This window comes from Oxyura jamaicensis, chromosome 11 (assembly GCF_011077185.1).
Source record: "Oxyura jamaicensis isolate SHBP4307 breed ruddy duck chromosome 11, BPBGC_Ojam_1.0, whole genome shotgun sequence".
Taxonomy (NCBI): Eukaryota; Metazoa; Chordata; class Aves; order Anseriformes; family Anatidae; genus Oxyura; species Oxyura jamaicensis.
The window spans coordinates 2,498,904-2,511,383 of NC_048903.1; the positions used below are offsets into that span (position 1 = coordinate 2,498,904).

A 12,480-nucleotide genomic window follows, 5' to 3' on the forward strand; every position below is an offset into this window, starting at 1 on the left:
ATAATCAGTAAAACAGATAACCATTTGTGTGAATTATTTATAGACTTTTAAGAGGGAAGGTAACAATATTATTGAAACTTAGTTAGCAGCTTTCAAAAAATCATTCCATTCAGTTCTCGTGCTGGACATATTTATACTTCTGACATGTGCCAGCTGGCAGACTTAATTTTCATGTCATTATTTTTTTGACATAGAAACAGTTTTGGCTCTCTGGCTCTCTTACTCTGAAACAGTTTTTTACTTGAATATCATTTGATGTCAGACTTAATTGCAGTTTTAATTTTTAATCGCAGAACTGGCATGAAACAAGTTGGAGCAGAAGTTATCTGTTTCTACAGACATTTTTGCTCTCATATTTGGCTTTCCAATTTAAGGTCACATCCTATTACAGATACTTACAGAATTACTAATCCATTACCGTTGTTTACACAGATTTTTGTCAAGATAATCCAAAAAGACAGTTTGTAACCATTTACAAAACAAAGGCAAATCTGTTATTTCATGTTCAAATGAGCCTGAACAGAATTCTTTAAGTATGTTATTCAATAATTAAATCTAACCCATAATCAGATCACCTATTCAACTGAAATCAATACATGGCTTTACTGAGCCTTCGAGTTGATAACGCTGGCTAAAAGCATTGCCATAAACCAACTCTGCCACTGCCCAAGCCTTGGTATTAACACATTTAAGCTAATGCAGATTTGTCTTAATATAGGCAAATGCATAGACTTCCTCAACTTCCTCATATTCCTGTGCAATATAAAGGTTTAAACTTTTGGGTTTGTTGATAGTTGAAGCTGTTGGGAATTTTTTTCCATAAGCATGGTGTTTTAGAGGGATGCTTTTAGTTCATTATAATGTTGGTAACTGGAAAAGAGCAAAGGGATTAAAAAAGGCACTTCAGGAGTGAACATACAAAATGATTAGTAAAACTCTCTTGCAGTTACTCAAAAAAGACAAAACTACAACAGATCTTAAAACTGATGAACCATGTTCAGAACCATGTTCAAATTCCATTTAGACTTATTAAAGGAAAGGTAACTGAAATAGGCAAATGTTTATTTTTTTGGACTTAATTGGAATACATTTTTCTTCTTGAAGCTGGCTGCACCTATCTTTTGCTGACTAGTAAAAAGATGACTGTCCCTTGCCCTTTTTCCTATCTATACAGCACCTTTATCTCAGCTGGGATACTTCCTGCAATGAAAGAACATCTGCACTAGAATTTGTTGAGGTTAATTTGTGGAAAATTAATCTGAGATACTGGAATGAAGCTTCTAAGAGATTAGTCCTTCCAGTAGGGAGCAAAACAAAGCTATAAATACCACTCGATAGTTGTCACCAGTACCTGCTAAAAACAGAGTTCCAGAGAACAACAGACGAAGGCAAGTATGTACCCGTAAAATACTTGTCTAAAACATTTTTAATAATGCATTAATGGACTAGTAGTGTACACCAAATAATTTTTACACCTGTTAGGTAGTATAAAATGCACAAGAACTAAAGTACTAACCTCAAGTATTTTTATGATATTATTTCAGGTTTGAATTCTGCGTGGTCTTGCAAACATTTTCATGCTTACACAACTTTAGTAACTTGAGCTATCTGTGTGATTTTTAAGTACATATATAAATACTTTTGGACTGCTTTCTTAGGGAAAGACTCAACCATCTTCAAGGCTGCTATAAAGAATTTTTCTTCACTACCCCTTTTTGGATTATGATACTATACAGCTATTAACTGTGCTTTCCCCTAGTAGTATGTTGTCTCTAAGACTGCTGCATTTTTTTATGCATGAAGAGATCTTGTATTGTGGTATATTTCCTCTCATTCTTTTTTCCCACCCCCCTGCTTTCTCTGCAAAATATTATAGTGGAGCTTAAGAGGTCTTAGTGGAGTTTTGATTTTGTTCCTCATCAAAAGAAGTAATCCTTTGCTTGCCTTGCCTGGTATACCCTTTGCTGAGCATGCAGTTGGCTTGACAGGTGGTTTCTCAGCCAAGTTAAAACTCCTGGATTTTGAAGTCCACCATTAATTAAACTACCTGCCAGGGTCTGCAAAGAACATACGTAATGAGTTGTGTTATATTAAAGTTAGTGTAGCTGCAAGAATACATTAACTGTAAATTCAGTATGTATTAAAAAAGGGATGCTGGTAATAGCAGAATTGCATTTTGCTTAATCACAGTGCAAGAAAAATGGTGAACAATATGCTCAGATGTACTATTTCCAGCTCCTGTGCTGATAGTAAAACACTGATCACAAATTGTTTCCTACTTCCTACCTTTACTTCTCTTCTCTACACAAGAACGTGTGTCAAGTAAGATTTAGAGAGATCTATATTCCCAAACTGACATCTTGATTGTGCTTTTCTGGTGACCTTTCCTGTTCCACAGAAGAGACACATCAGTTGAAGGAACTCTGGGCTCTTTCAAGCAGACTGAATTAAATGAAGAACAAAAACCTCACCCTTTGAAATATGATAACCTTCCAAAGTATTTCAACACTTATTTCTAACTGTTGGTCTTGAACTTTCCACATAGCAACAGCAATGCCCACATGAGCAGAAAACACAGCTGAATTTCACCCTTTCAGAAGTAATCTGGCTGTGCTCCAGAAAGTTCTGTACAGTTAGCTCTTTCTTTAGGCTTCAAAGAAAAGTATTCATATTAGGTAACAGAATGACTACCAAAATTATAATTGTTTTACTTTGTTAATCAAAAAGGGCTCTATATATTTTTTTCAGCTAGAAAAATCAGTAGAATGTTACCTGGGAAAAAGGTGGGGGGGGGGGAACTGAGATAAGTGACTAAGGAATACATCTGGAAACTAAAAAACAAATGTATGAGACTTTTGACCTTGGACTAGCTGCAAAATATGTTCCCAACAGAATTGTCTGTATGCCACTTACACGTGTTGTGATAGCGTCCTGTCACAAAACAACAGGAAACCAGAAGGAAAATGCTGTGAGGTGATAGCCTGCCACATTTACTTGTGTAAGTCATTGAACTAGGCAATGTTTTCCATTCCATGCTGGCAACATTTAATCTGCAAAACAGTATTCAGCTCCAAGCATGGGCTGAGGAGAGCCCGGACAGGAGAGGAAGGTTGATAAGCAGTGAGGAAACCTGACATGTAAGGACAAGTTGATAAAATTGTGTTTGTTTGGTCTAGCAAAGAGGAGGCCACAGAAGCCAGAACAGTCTAGAGCAGAGGTAGCAAACATCCAGTAATGAAACAGAGGAGCTGGCACCAACCCACTCATCTGTTCTTACGGCTTTATGACCAAGGGGCAGCTCTCAGGCAGGTATTCAGGCAGATTTAAAGGACAGTGAGAAGACAATCTCCTCCACTCCCACACCCAGCGCAGTCAGCAATATTCATGGACCTTTTTTTTTTTACCCACTCAAGAGCTCTTCCCTAGATGGACTTAACGTAAACAACAGTGACATGCTAAGCATTTTCCCCCTGTGTGCCCATTAGTTATTTAGGGACCTATTTATGCAAATCACAAGTGCTTAACTAAAGTGATTTAAGGGAGAAGCAAATGTCTTTTTGCTGGGAGTTATATAACATTAATATTCAGAACTATGCTGTAACTCAGCATTAACTTCACTACAACCTACCTGGGAATTCATATGCCTCTTTGCAACTCATTTATCAGGAAGTCAGAATAGGGAAAACCTGGTTTTGTGTTGCATTTTTTAAGTAATGGCAAATTAAAGAGCCCTGAACTTATTTCCACCCTCTATGTATTCAAGAAAAGAGAGGTATGGATGCTGTTTTAATTTATCATGTCTTTCAAAATCAAAATGGGATAGTCTTCAATTTCATTTTTTATATGAAATAAATAATAGGGTTAAAAGTTTTATGTGCTCAGCTGGTATACTTTATTTTAATGTGTTTAGTAAGGACAGTTTGGGTTATTCCATCATTAGTATGTCAACGCAGCAACTTCATTCACTTTTAGCTGGTCTACGGCATTTCTCTTTTAAAATCTGATGGCAACTCTTGTTCTCTTTGCCCAGACTGGCCACGAGAAATAAAAACTGTCTTTTCTTGGCTGGTAATCTATAGATTTATCAAGAGAAGATACACACACGGTAGCTGGGCCTCTCCTGCTTCTGACAGTGCCAATCAACTGTAAAATCACTGTGTGCACTGATACCTGCAAAGGTCACTGGGGATTTGTTGCTTTAAGGTATACTTGGCTTTGGTTTTCACAGACTTGCTATTTAATGACAGGCATTTTCTGTTGGACAAAGGAAGTCTTTTTAAAGAGCAAAATAAAATATAACTATTGGGATTTCACAGCTGTAATCTCACTGTGCAGTATATTCTGGATTCGACTGCAAGAGCATACGATACAGCTGTCTTCTGCTTGTTTCAGTACAACTACCGAATGTAAACCTTTGGTTTTTCTTCTAATGACAAAACATTATGGACATTCATATTGAGCATTATTCCAGTGTAGAATAACCCAGAAGAACAATTTCTCCAGTGCTACTACACTTCAGTAACAAACTGCAATAAGGACAGAGAGCTGTTGATGTAGCGTGACACTGAGCAACCTACGTGATCAATCTAAGTGGTGAAGTGAGGACACTTACAGGACTCTAACCATAAAGTTTGTTGCATGAGCTGACACTGATGACCCATCCTAACAATTAACCTGGCCACCTCCTGTACTTTCAACACAAGCTGAGGTCTTCCAAGTTTTCCCACACTAGTGACACTGAGGTAAAAATATCTGCCTGACGCCACGAGCAGTAATGTGACACCCAGGACCAGGAGGTTTAGTCTCTGTTATCATCCAGCCTGAGCTCTGACATGTAAGACCAAGTGCTTGCTCTCATTTCACTTTTTACAGATTCATGTCAAAGTAAAGAGCACATCTCCAATGCTGCATTATCGGCGATCATGTCTCAATAAATCAAGGTTATTGGTATTCAGTGTGCTCTTAGCTTATGGGATTTACGCTAAGAAAAATCATACTGAAAAGTACTGGGGAAAAAAACAGCAGTGAAGTTTAACAAAATGCAGTATGTGATTGGGGGGCTGAAAAGGCTTTTCATAGCTGTGGGGATCTTGCATAACTTGGGGAAATCTTGGTAGTTCTTAATTAGTCCACTACGATGTGCTCTGTGGGACACTATGCATCAAGTAACCAAGAGCCAAGTGTGGAACAAAGGAGCAAAGTGCAAAACACACACAAATAGACTGCTGAGAAATCCTTTCTGAGAAGTTAGCAAAGCCAACCATAACTTTAACTTTAGGGCTGAATACCTTCTAATATTAGCAAAGAACAAATTAGAAATTGGAACTGTGCTGGCAGACAAAAGACTAAACCCATTAATAGGACTATCCTACTTATTGCAAAGGCAAATGGACTGGCAATAAATCCTCCTGTGTTTCAATAAAATGCAATTTCCTTAATCTTCAAGAGTCTCTTAATGTTTAAATGGTTTGCATTCGATTTTTAAGGCTTACTATTGAATATTGAGGCATATTCTGAAAATCTTTCTCATGGACCATGCAGTCCTGGACAAGTACTCAGTAACAACTTGAAAGGGGTTCTGATCTCAGATTTGTGAAACAACAGGGTTTATTTATTTTTACGAGGAAAGCCTATACTATGTAAACTTATGAATTAGAACTTGCATAATTGTCACTGTTTCCAGATATTTAAAGGAGTACATATTAGTCTGTTCACTTGTGTTTATACGTAAAATGTACTAATTCAGGTCAGTATGCATAGGCATAATAGTTAATTTGTATACATTGCATGGAAACCTATACAGAAAGGTCTTTGGATTTACTTTTTAGGAAACTTTACTTTTAAATACAGACCAAATCTGGAGCAAATCTAACTACACAACCATTCTGAAAAGTCTTGAATAAATGCCTTCCTTACGATCAGTTCACTCAAAAATTGTTCCCAGTGCTGAAAAATATGCTGTGTGTACTACTTTAACTTCCCAAAATAAAATGAGAGGGAACTCTTTTATAAAAGGTACAAAATTATTTGTATTATACCAACATTTCAAGATAATTCAGTAATTACGAGAAGAGTAAAACTGAAAGCAAAGATGCATCAGTAAGCTCAGAACCGATGGAGTTGTACTGTAGAATACTGAATTCACAGTAGCTCTGCTAAGCAACATCTGGTTGAATTTAAATTGCAAAGTTTGTACTCAGCATGTTAAGACAAACTAAATGATGACTTTGGCTTCAGACACTAGTAACAAACTGCCTGCAAACAGGCTATCAATTTAACTACTACTATTAGACTCTTCCAAGCCTCCATAGTGTCCTCCTTTTTATCAGAGAGGTATGCAGGTACCACAAAGGAAGAAAGTATATTAGAAAAAGATTGGTAATAACACAAGGGAGTTTATAACACCAAGAAATTTTGCTGTTTGATATTAGAAGGGTAAAAGTTGCATTTGATATAACGCACAGATTTCTTCAAACTCACATCAAAAAAAAAAACGTAAATACTGTGCAACTGGGTTATAAATGCTACCACTTAGGGCTTCATAAACCAAGCACAATCACAAGGCAAAAAGAAGTAAGTATTTATTCTTAAGAAACTTTGCAAGGCTAGAAATCCCCCTTAGCTCATTTTTATACATAATTATTTTTAGTAGCCTTTAAAACAGACAAGGAAAAAGAGCATTACCTTTAAAAATCCTTGCAGCTTTTTAAATCCTAGTGAAACTGTGATTCTAACTCCTATGTTATTTTCTAAGAAAATGAAGCCAGTGATTCACCCACTTAAACCAGTAAATAGCCAGATCTTTAAAAGGCATTTTTTCATAGATAAGACAATCTGACTAGGGTCTCAGAGTTGAATGTTTTAGTTGTCTAACAAATAAAGTCAATCTACTTCTTGAAAAATATGTATAACTATGAAGGATCACTTTTTCCAAATAAATCCCCCAAATTGACTGGGGAAGACAGGAAATACTGAACATTCCATTTATAATAGAGAAGATTAGAGTTGCAAAGGAAAAAAATAAAAAATATACAGCTTTGGGCATTAATCTAAAGAACGTTCAGCAAATACTGGAATCCTTCTAACTTTTTCTGATTGATTTTTTTTTGTTTCTTTTTTTCTCTTTGTAAGGTTTTATTGGTAACATTTGAAAAACTGACCATACTTTAGAAGATATCCATCTCTACTTCTGCCTCGCAGCATGGAAAGTACTGAAGAAAAAGAGCTTGCAATTTATGCAACAATGATGTGTGTGACCAAATAATAAAATAAAAATGTAACATTAGTAAGCACTAAAATTTTGATGAGAGCAGATCAGGCAGTTAAAAGGACAAGGTACCTGAAAGGCAACGGAAGCAGACAGAAATGATACAAAAAAAAAAAAAAAAAAGATGAGATGTTGAAGCTTATGTTAAAATCTGTTTATAAAATTGCAGTATTGAGAAACCATTAAAATTAAGATTTCCATAAAAGAAGGCCTAATGTTAATCTTTAAAGTGTTTAAATCAGAGTACAGTTGGTCAAGACAAAGCCATCTGAGCCATCTCTCTGCTTCTGTTGCTAAAAGGGACATTTTCCATTACCTGTGTCACTTCCTTTTCCCTCTGCTGCTCTACTCCACATTTGTACTTTTGTGATTATGCCAGAAAAAAACTAACCCAAAAAAGTATTGGCTTTCACCAGTTTAGTGAGCAGAAGAGCCGTACCAAAGGGGCCAGAAAAGTGCCAGAGCCAGTCAAATGCTAAAAGCCAGTGAAATGAGTGGGAGGAGGCGTGCTGCTAGGAGCAGGGAAAGATAAATTTAGAAGCCTAAATTTAGACTTTTTTTTTTAATTGCCTAGCATTTTGGTACTTGTAGTCCCTCTGATTTGTAAAGAATAGTCACTTTGCTTAAAACACCTATAGAAAAAGTTTGTGTGATGGAAGAAAAAAGTGGCAAAGGATCAGCTAATTTGATTTTGTAAACAAAGTCACTCAACTTTAAGCAAAGAAAAGAAACAGAGGCAATTAAACTAATTTTTAGAACTGTTTCTGTTGCACTCCTGAAAGAATACAGAGTATATGGCTGACTCTGTGCTGTTTGAGATTAAAAAGAATACCTACTTTTAGCACTTACAAACACTGCCATTTCTTAGGCTCTGGCTGAAGCCACTGTCACAAATCATTTTATGATCCCTAAAGATAACTCAGATATCCACAGAATGTACATTTCAAAGGAAGCACAGATGTGGTCTCAAGTCTCATTTGGTATGGCAAAAGTTAAAAGGAACCAGCATAAGCCTTCAAATGTATGGCTAGATACAATGGTCTTCATGAAAGTTAACAGTGTAAATACCATTTAAGTACCACTTACCTAAACACATCACAACACAGTTTCAACGCTGACCTTAAAGGAGCTCAGTACATGCGTGTTCTTCCATGAATGAAGTGCAGAAGTGCAATATTTTGGGGGGACTTATACAGTATGGGGGGACTTATACAGCTAAACTCACCCTGTGTGATTAATTTGATAAAAAGCAGAAAGCCGACGATCAGACTTCAGATCAATTTGATATAACAGCAGTTTTTAACTTGGCTTTGTCATGTTCTAAAACCATTTAATGATTATCCCATAGATTAGGTTTTCTTTAGTCTGATGAAAATTCAATTTTGGTTTGTTTAGGGATATTTAATCTGTTAATTATCCTTTTTTTTTTTTTGGGGGGGGGGGGTGAATTACATTTCCTACATCACATTTAATGGCAATATTAGTCAGACAAAAAAAAGCAGATATGGCAAAACTCACAGACATAAAAGAAACTGTCAGACTTAGTCCTCACTAGCTAAGAGATGTGATCTTGAGTAAATCGATATAAGATAAAAATCATAGTAAAAACAAAGTAGGTTTGGTTGTGTTTATTTTTTTTTTTTTTTTAGGTTTTCTCTGCTAGCACTTAAAGAATGTGCAGATCCATACAGATATAACTTACCAAAGGCTCTTTATGGAGGATCAGGAATCAGGCACACTGTTTGTAGATATAATCTGTAGCAAGAAGAGAAGAACATATAAAGTAAGGAGTCCAGACTTACATTTGGCTTATACAGTAACATTGAAGGAGTAATTCATAAAATTATGAACCTATTTTGCCAAAATGTATAATCAAATATTTATTTGATTGTATTTATTTGACTATAGTGGTATTATAGCAGTCTTCCAGTACCTAAGGAGGGCCTACAAAAAAGCTGGAGAGGACTCGTTACCAGGGCGTTTAGTGATAGGACAAGGAGTAATGGCTTTGAACTAAAAGAAGGTAGATTTAGATTACATATAAAGAAGAAATTATTTACTGAGAGGGTGATGAGGCATTAGAACAGGTTGCCCAGAGAAGCTGTGGATGCCCCATCCCTGGAGGTGTTTACGGCCAGGTTGGATATGGCTTTGAGCAACCTGTGGAAGGTGTCCCTGCCTATGGTGGGGGGGGGGGGGGGGCTATAATTTGATGATCTTTAAGGTCCCTTCCAACTCAGGCCATTCTATTACTATTGCAAGTTTGCTTCTGGTCATTTGCAAACACTTCAGGAGTACTTGCATTGGTCTACCCTTACGATGATGTTCTTATCTCTGATGCCAACCTCTACAGTATTACAAGTTTTCAGAATTCAAAGGGTGTAGTTCTATTTTGAAATATTTGAATGGGCATGTTTTCCAATAAATCTTTTTCAAGATTATAGAATAAAATGTCATCCTCTATATTGCCAGCAAATGTCTAGTAATTTGTTTTCTATGTCTTTTCAGCTCCCTTCTATTTCTTGTTCCTAAGGCAAAGGCAACATTCTAATTAGCCGACACTTTATGAGTCCATTTTCTGAAGGAACGAATGTTGTCTCCAACAGATTCAATTTATGAGAGAGCTTTAAAAGGCAGTCTAGCATCAATTGAAATCAGCTGCATCTTTTACATTCTTACAGTCCATTGTTGATTAATGTGCAAGACTGACTTCATATATGTCTACCTGAAAAATACTGTTAGTATTACAAATAGAACACAACCGATATTTATAATTAATGACTAAGCACTATTTCCAGCTAAGAACTGCTTTCAGGGTCATATTATCTTTCTAACTGTAATTATTAAGTTTAATATTGTACAAATTTCAGCTATATTCCAGGGATGGCTTCTATGACTTTTTGTTTTATATCAATTCTGTATAAGTGGATTGAAAACAAAGAAGTCATTTATCAGGGCTGTTAAACTCCAGAAGAAGGCAGACTGGTTTTGTTTGCAGCTTTACAACATTGTCAGTAGTTTAGGAGGTAATCCATTTAGTGTAGCTATCTCTACATGTACTTGCACAAGACCAAAAGCCAAACAAAGAGTTGAAGCAAAGGTAATGAAAGAGTTGAGATTATCAAATTCCTTCAGATTACAACCTGCAAATGAGAGTTTGCTTTGCCATAGTGCTGTGTAGTTTGGAAATCAAGTCTACTGTAGCAACCAGGAAGCTTTTCAACAATAACGTGCACATGAAAAACCAACTAGGAAGAGATTTTCTTTGTTCATTGCTGTTGAAACACAATGTAAGGAATATCTGGAGATATTAGAGGGCAGCAGTGCCTTTGTATGCTAATTATCTATGTGGCAAAAGAGAAAACAACAACAACAACAACAAAAAACACTCCGTCAAACAAGCGAGCCTTGAAAGGAAGTACTATGGAAATTAGAAATGTAAGTCTCATGGTAACAGAACTGGACTCCACCATTGCATTTATTGCTTATGGGTATTACAGCACATAGTTTGCTTTTCCCAGTCCTTTTACAGCCTTGTAATTTTTATTTGGCTGAACGCTTTTTATCCCGGTATGTTCTACTGAAAAAATCTACCCCTGACTCATCTGTTTGAGACTGCAGATAATGATCATCGGCTGGGGGAGGGATAATGAGATTGTTGTGAAGGAGACAAAGACCATCACGTCTCCAGAGCCCTGTTGTCTTTTCAGGCACTGACCTTCTCCTTGCCTGGCAAGGAACAACTGAAGGGGCAGCGAAGGACATCAGGAGGGGGCAGTAGCCTGGAGTTCACTGACTCAGACGTACTAAAACTATTAACCTGATAGAGGAAGGCAAAGATTTCATTATACGAACCCAGATTAAGTCTGCTAAATGGCAAATCGCTTACTTACTGTCATTTTCAGAAGCCCCAGGGCATTATTTAATGACAATTTTGAGAGATCCACCTACATGTACTTCACTTGAGTCAAATTTAGGTGCGGCTGTGCTCTGCTTGAAGACACCAACACGCAAATTGCAGCATTTTAAGACTTTCCTTCTTATGCTCAGATCCACTACGGCTCGTAGCAGCTGTACCCTGAACTAATGCCAGGTTTAAAACCTTCCGCTGCCTCAGGCGCCTTATTTTGGGTCAACCTCACGAGATTGAGCCTCGGTGCTGTGTCACCTCGGGAGCTGCGTGACCCCAGCTTCCCTCAGGGGCTGCGGGGCGGGCCCGAGCCCACCTCCACCTGCCCCGGGGGAGAGGCGGCAGCCGCAAGGCTCGTCTAGCGAGCCCCGGGGTTCGCAAAAAGCACCGCTTTCGCACCGTCAGCCCTAAACCTCTTCTCCATCTTGCGCCTGAGGGGAAGGAAGGATGGCTCCCGGCCCCGCGGCAAGAAGCCGTCGCCCATTTCGCGCGGGGGTGAGGACGGCTCGCCACGCTCCCCAGCCGCAGGGCGCGGCGCTGCTGAAACGACCCCGGCGAGGTCGGAAGGGGAGACTGGGCCCTTAGGCGGCTCCCCTGGGGGAGGCGAGGCGAGGGGAGGCGAGGCGAGGAGGGAGGGAAGCAGCCGCGGTTTCCTGCCGGGGAGGGGAGGAAGGCGGCGGCGGAGGGCGCGGGGCCGCGGGGCGGAGCGGCCGCCATCAAGCGGAGTGTAGCAAGGAGCGAGCATCCCCGGGGCACGCCGCAGCGGAGCCGGCAGGAGAGGAGGTAACAGGGGCAGCCGCAGCGCTACAGCCGCCTGAAGCCGGTGGGGGACGTGCCGAGAGACCCCCGGCGTAGGCACGGCGGTGAAGCGCCGGCTCCCTCCTGCCTTGGGAGGCAGCGCGGTTAGGGTGGGGGCCTCTCTGGCAGCACCCGGGGCTGGCTACAGGTGTGTGGTGATGGGAGCCTGCCCCGTGTTTATTATTATTAATTTTTATTATTTTTAACGGCAGCACCTGAGGGCTGTGTGTGTGTGTGTGTGTGTGTGTGAGGGGTGCCCTTAGCTCCGCCCGGCCTCCGGTTCCGGAGCCGGCCGGCGCCTCTGTCATGAGGCTCCTCTGCCCTGAGGCGCGTGGCCGCGGGAAAAGAAAAAAAAAAAAAAAAAAAAAAAAAACTGATTTTGTCTTATTTATCAAGAAAACAACACCTGGTGGAGGAAGGCGCGACCGGGACCAGGACGAAGTGGCCCCTAGCCGGGCTCGTCATGCTGCCCGTGGGCAACCCCCGGGGTGGCTTTGCGAGCCCC

The 12,480-nt window shown here is 39.3% G+C and overlaps 1 protein-coding gene across 3 annotated transcripts in view; it reads left to right on the plus strand.

Annotated features, from left to right (window-relative positions):
- The first annotated feature begins 11,497 nt into the window (after nucleotides 1-11,497).
- Nucleotides 11,498-12,480, plus strand: part of SLC7A6 (solute carrier family 7 member 6) — a 29,550-nt gene continuing 28,567 nt past the window's right edge. Inside the window, exon 1 of one of the 3 annotated variants that reach the window (XM_035336557.1) lies at nucleotides 11,498-11,642. The gene's annotated coding sequence lies outside the window, so the exon portion shown is untranslated. Of the gene's footprint in view, nucleotides 11,643-11,785; nucleotides 12,029-12,480 lie in introns of those variants that run through there. The other 2 variants (XM_035336556.1, XM_035336555.1) reach the window with 2 other exon arrangements.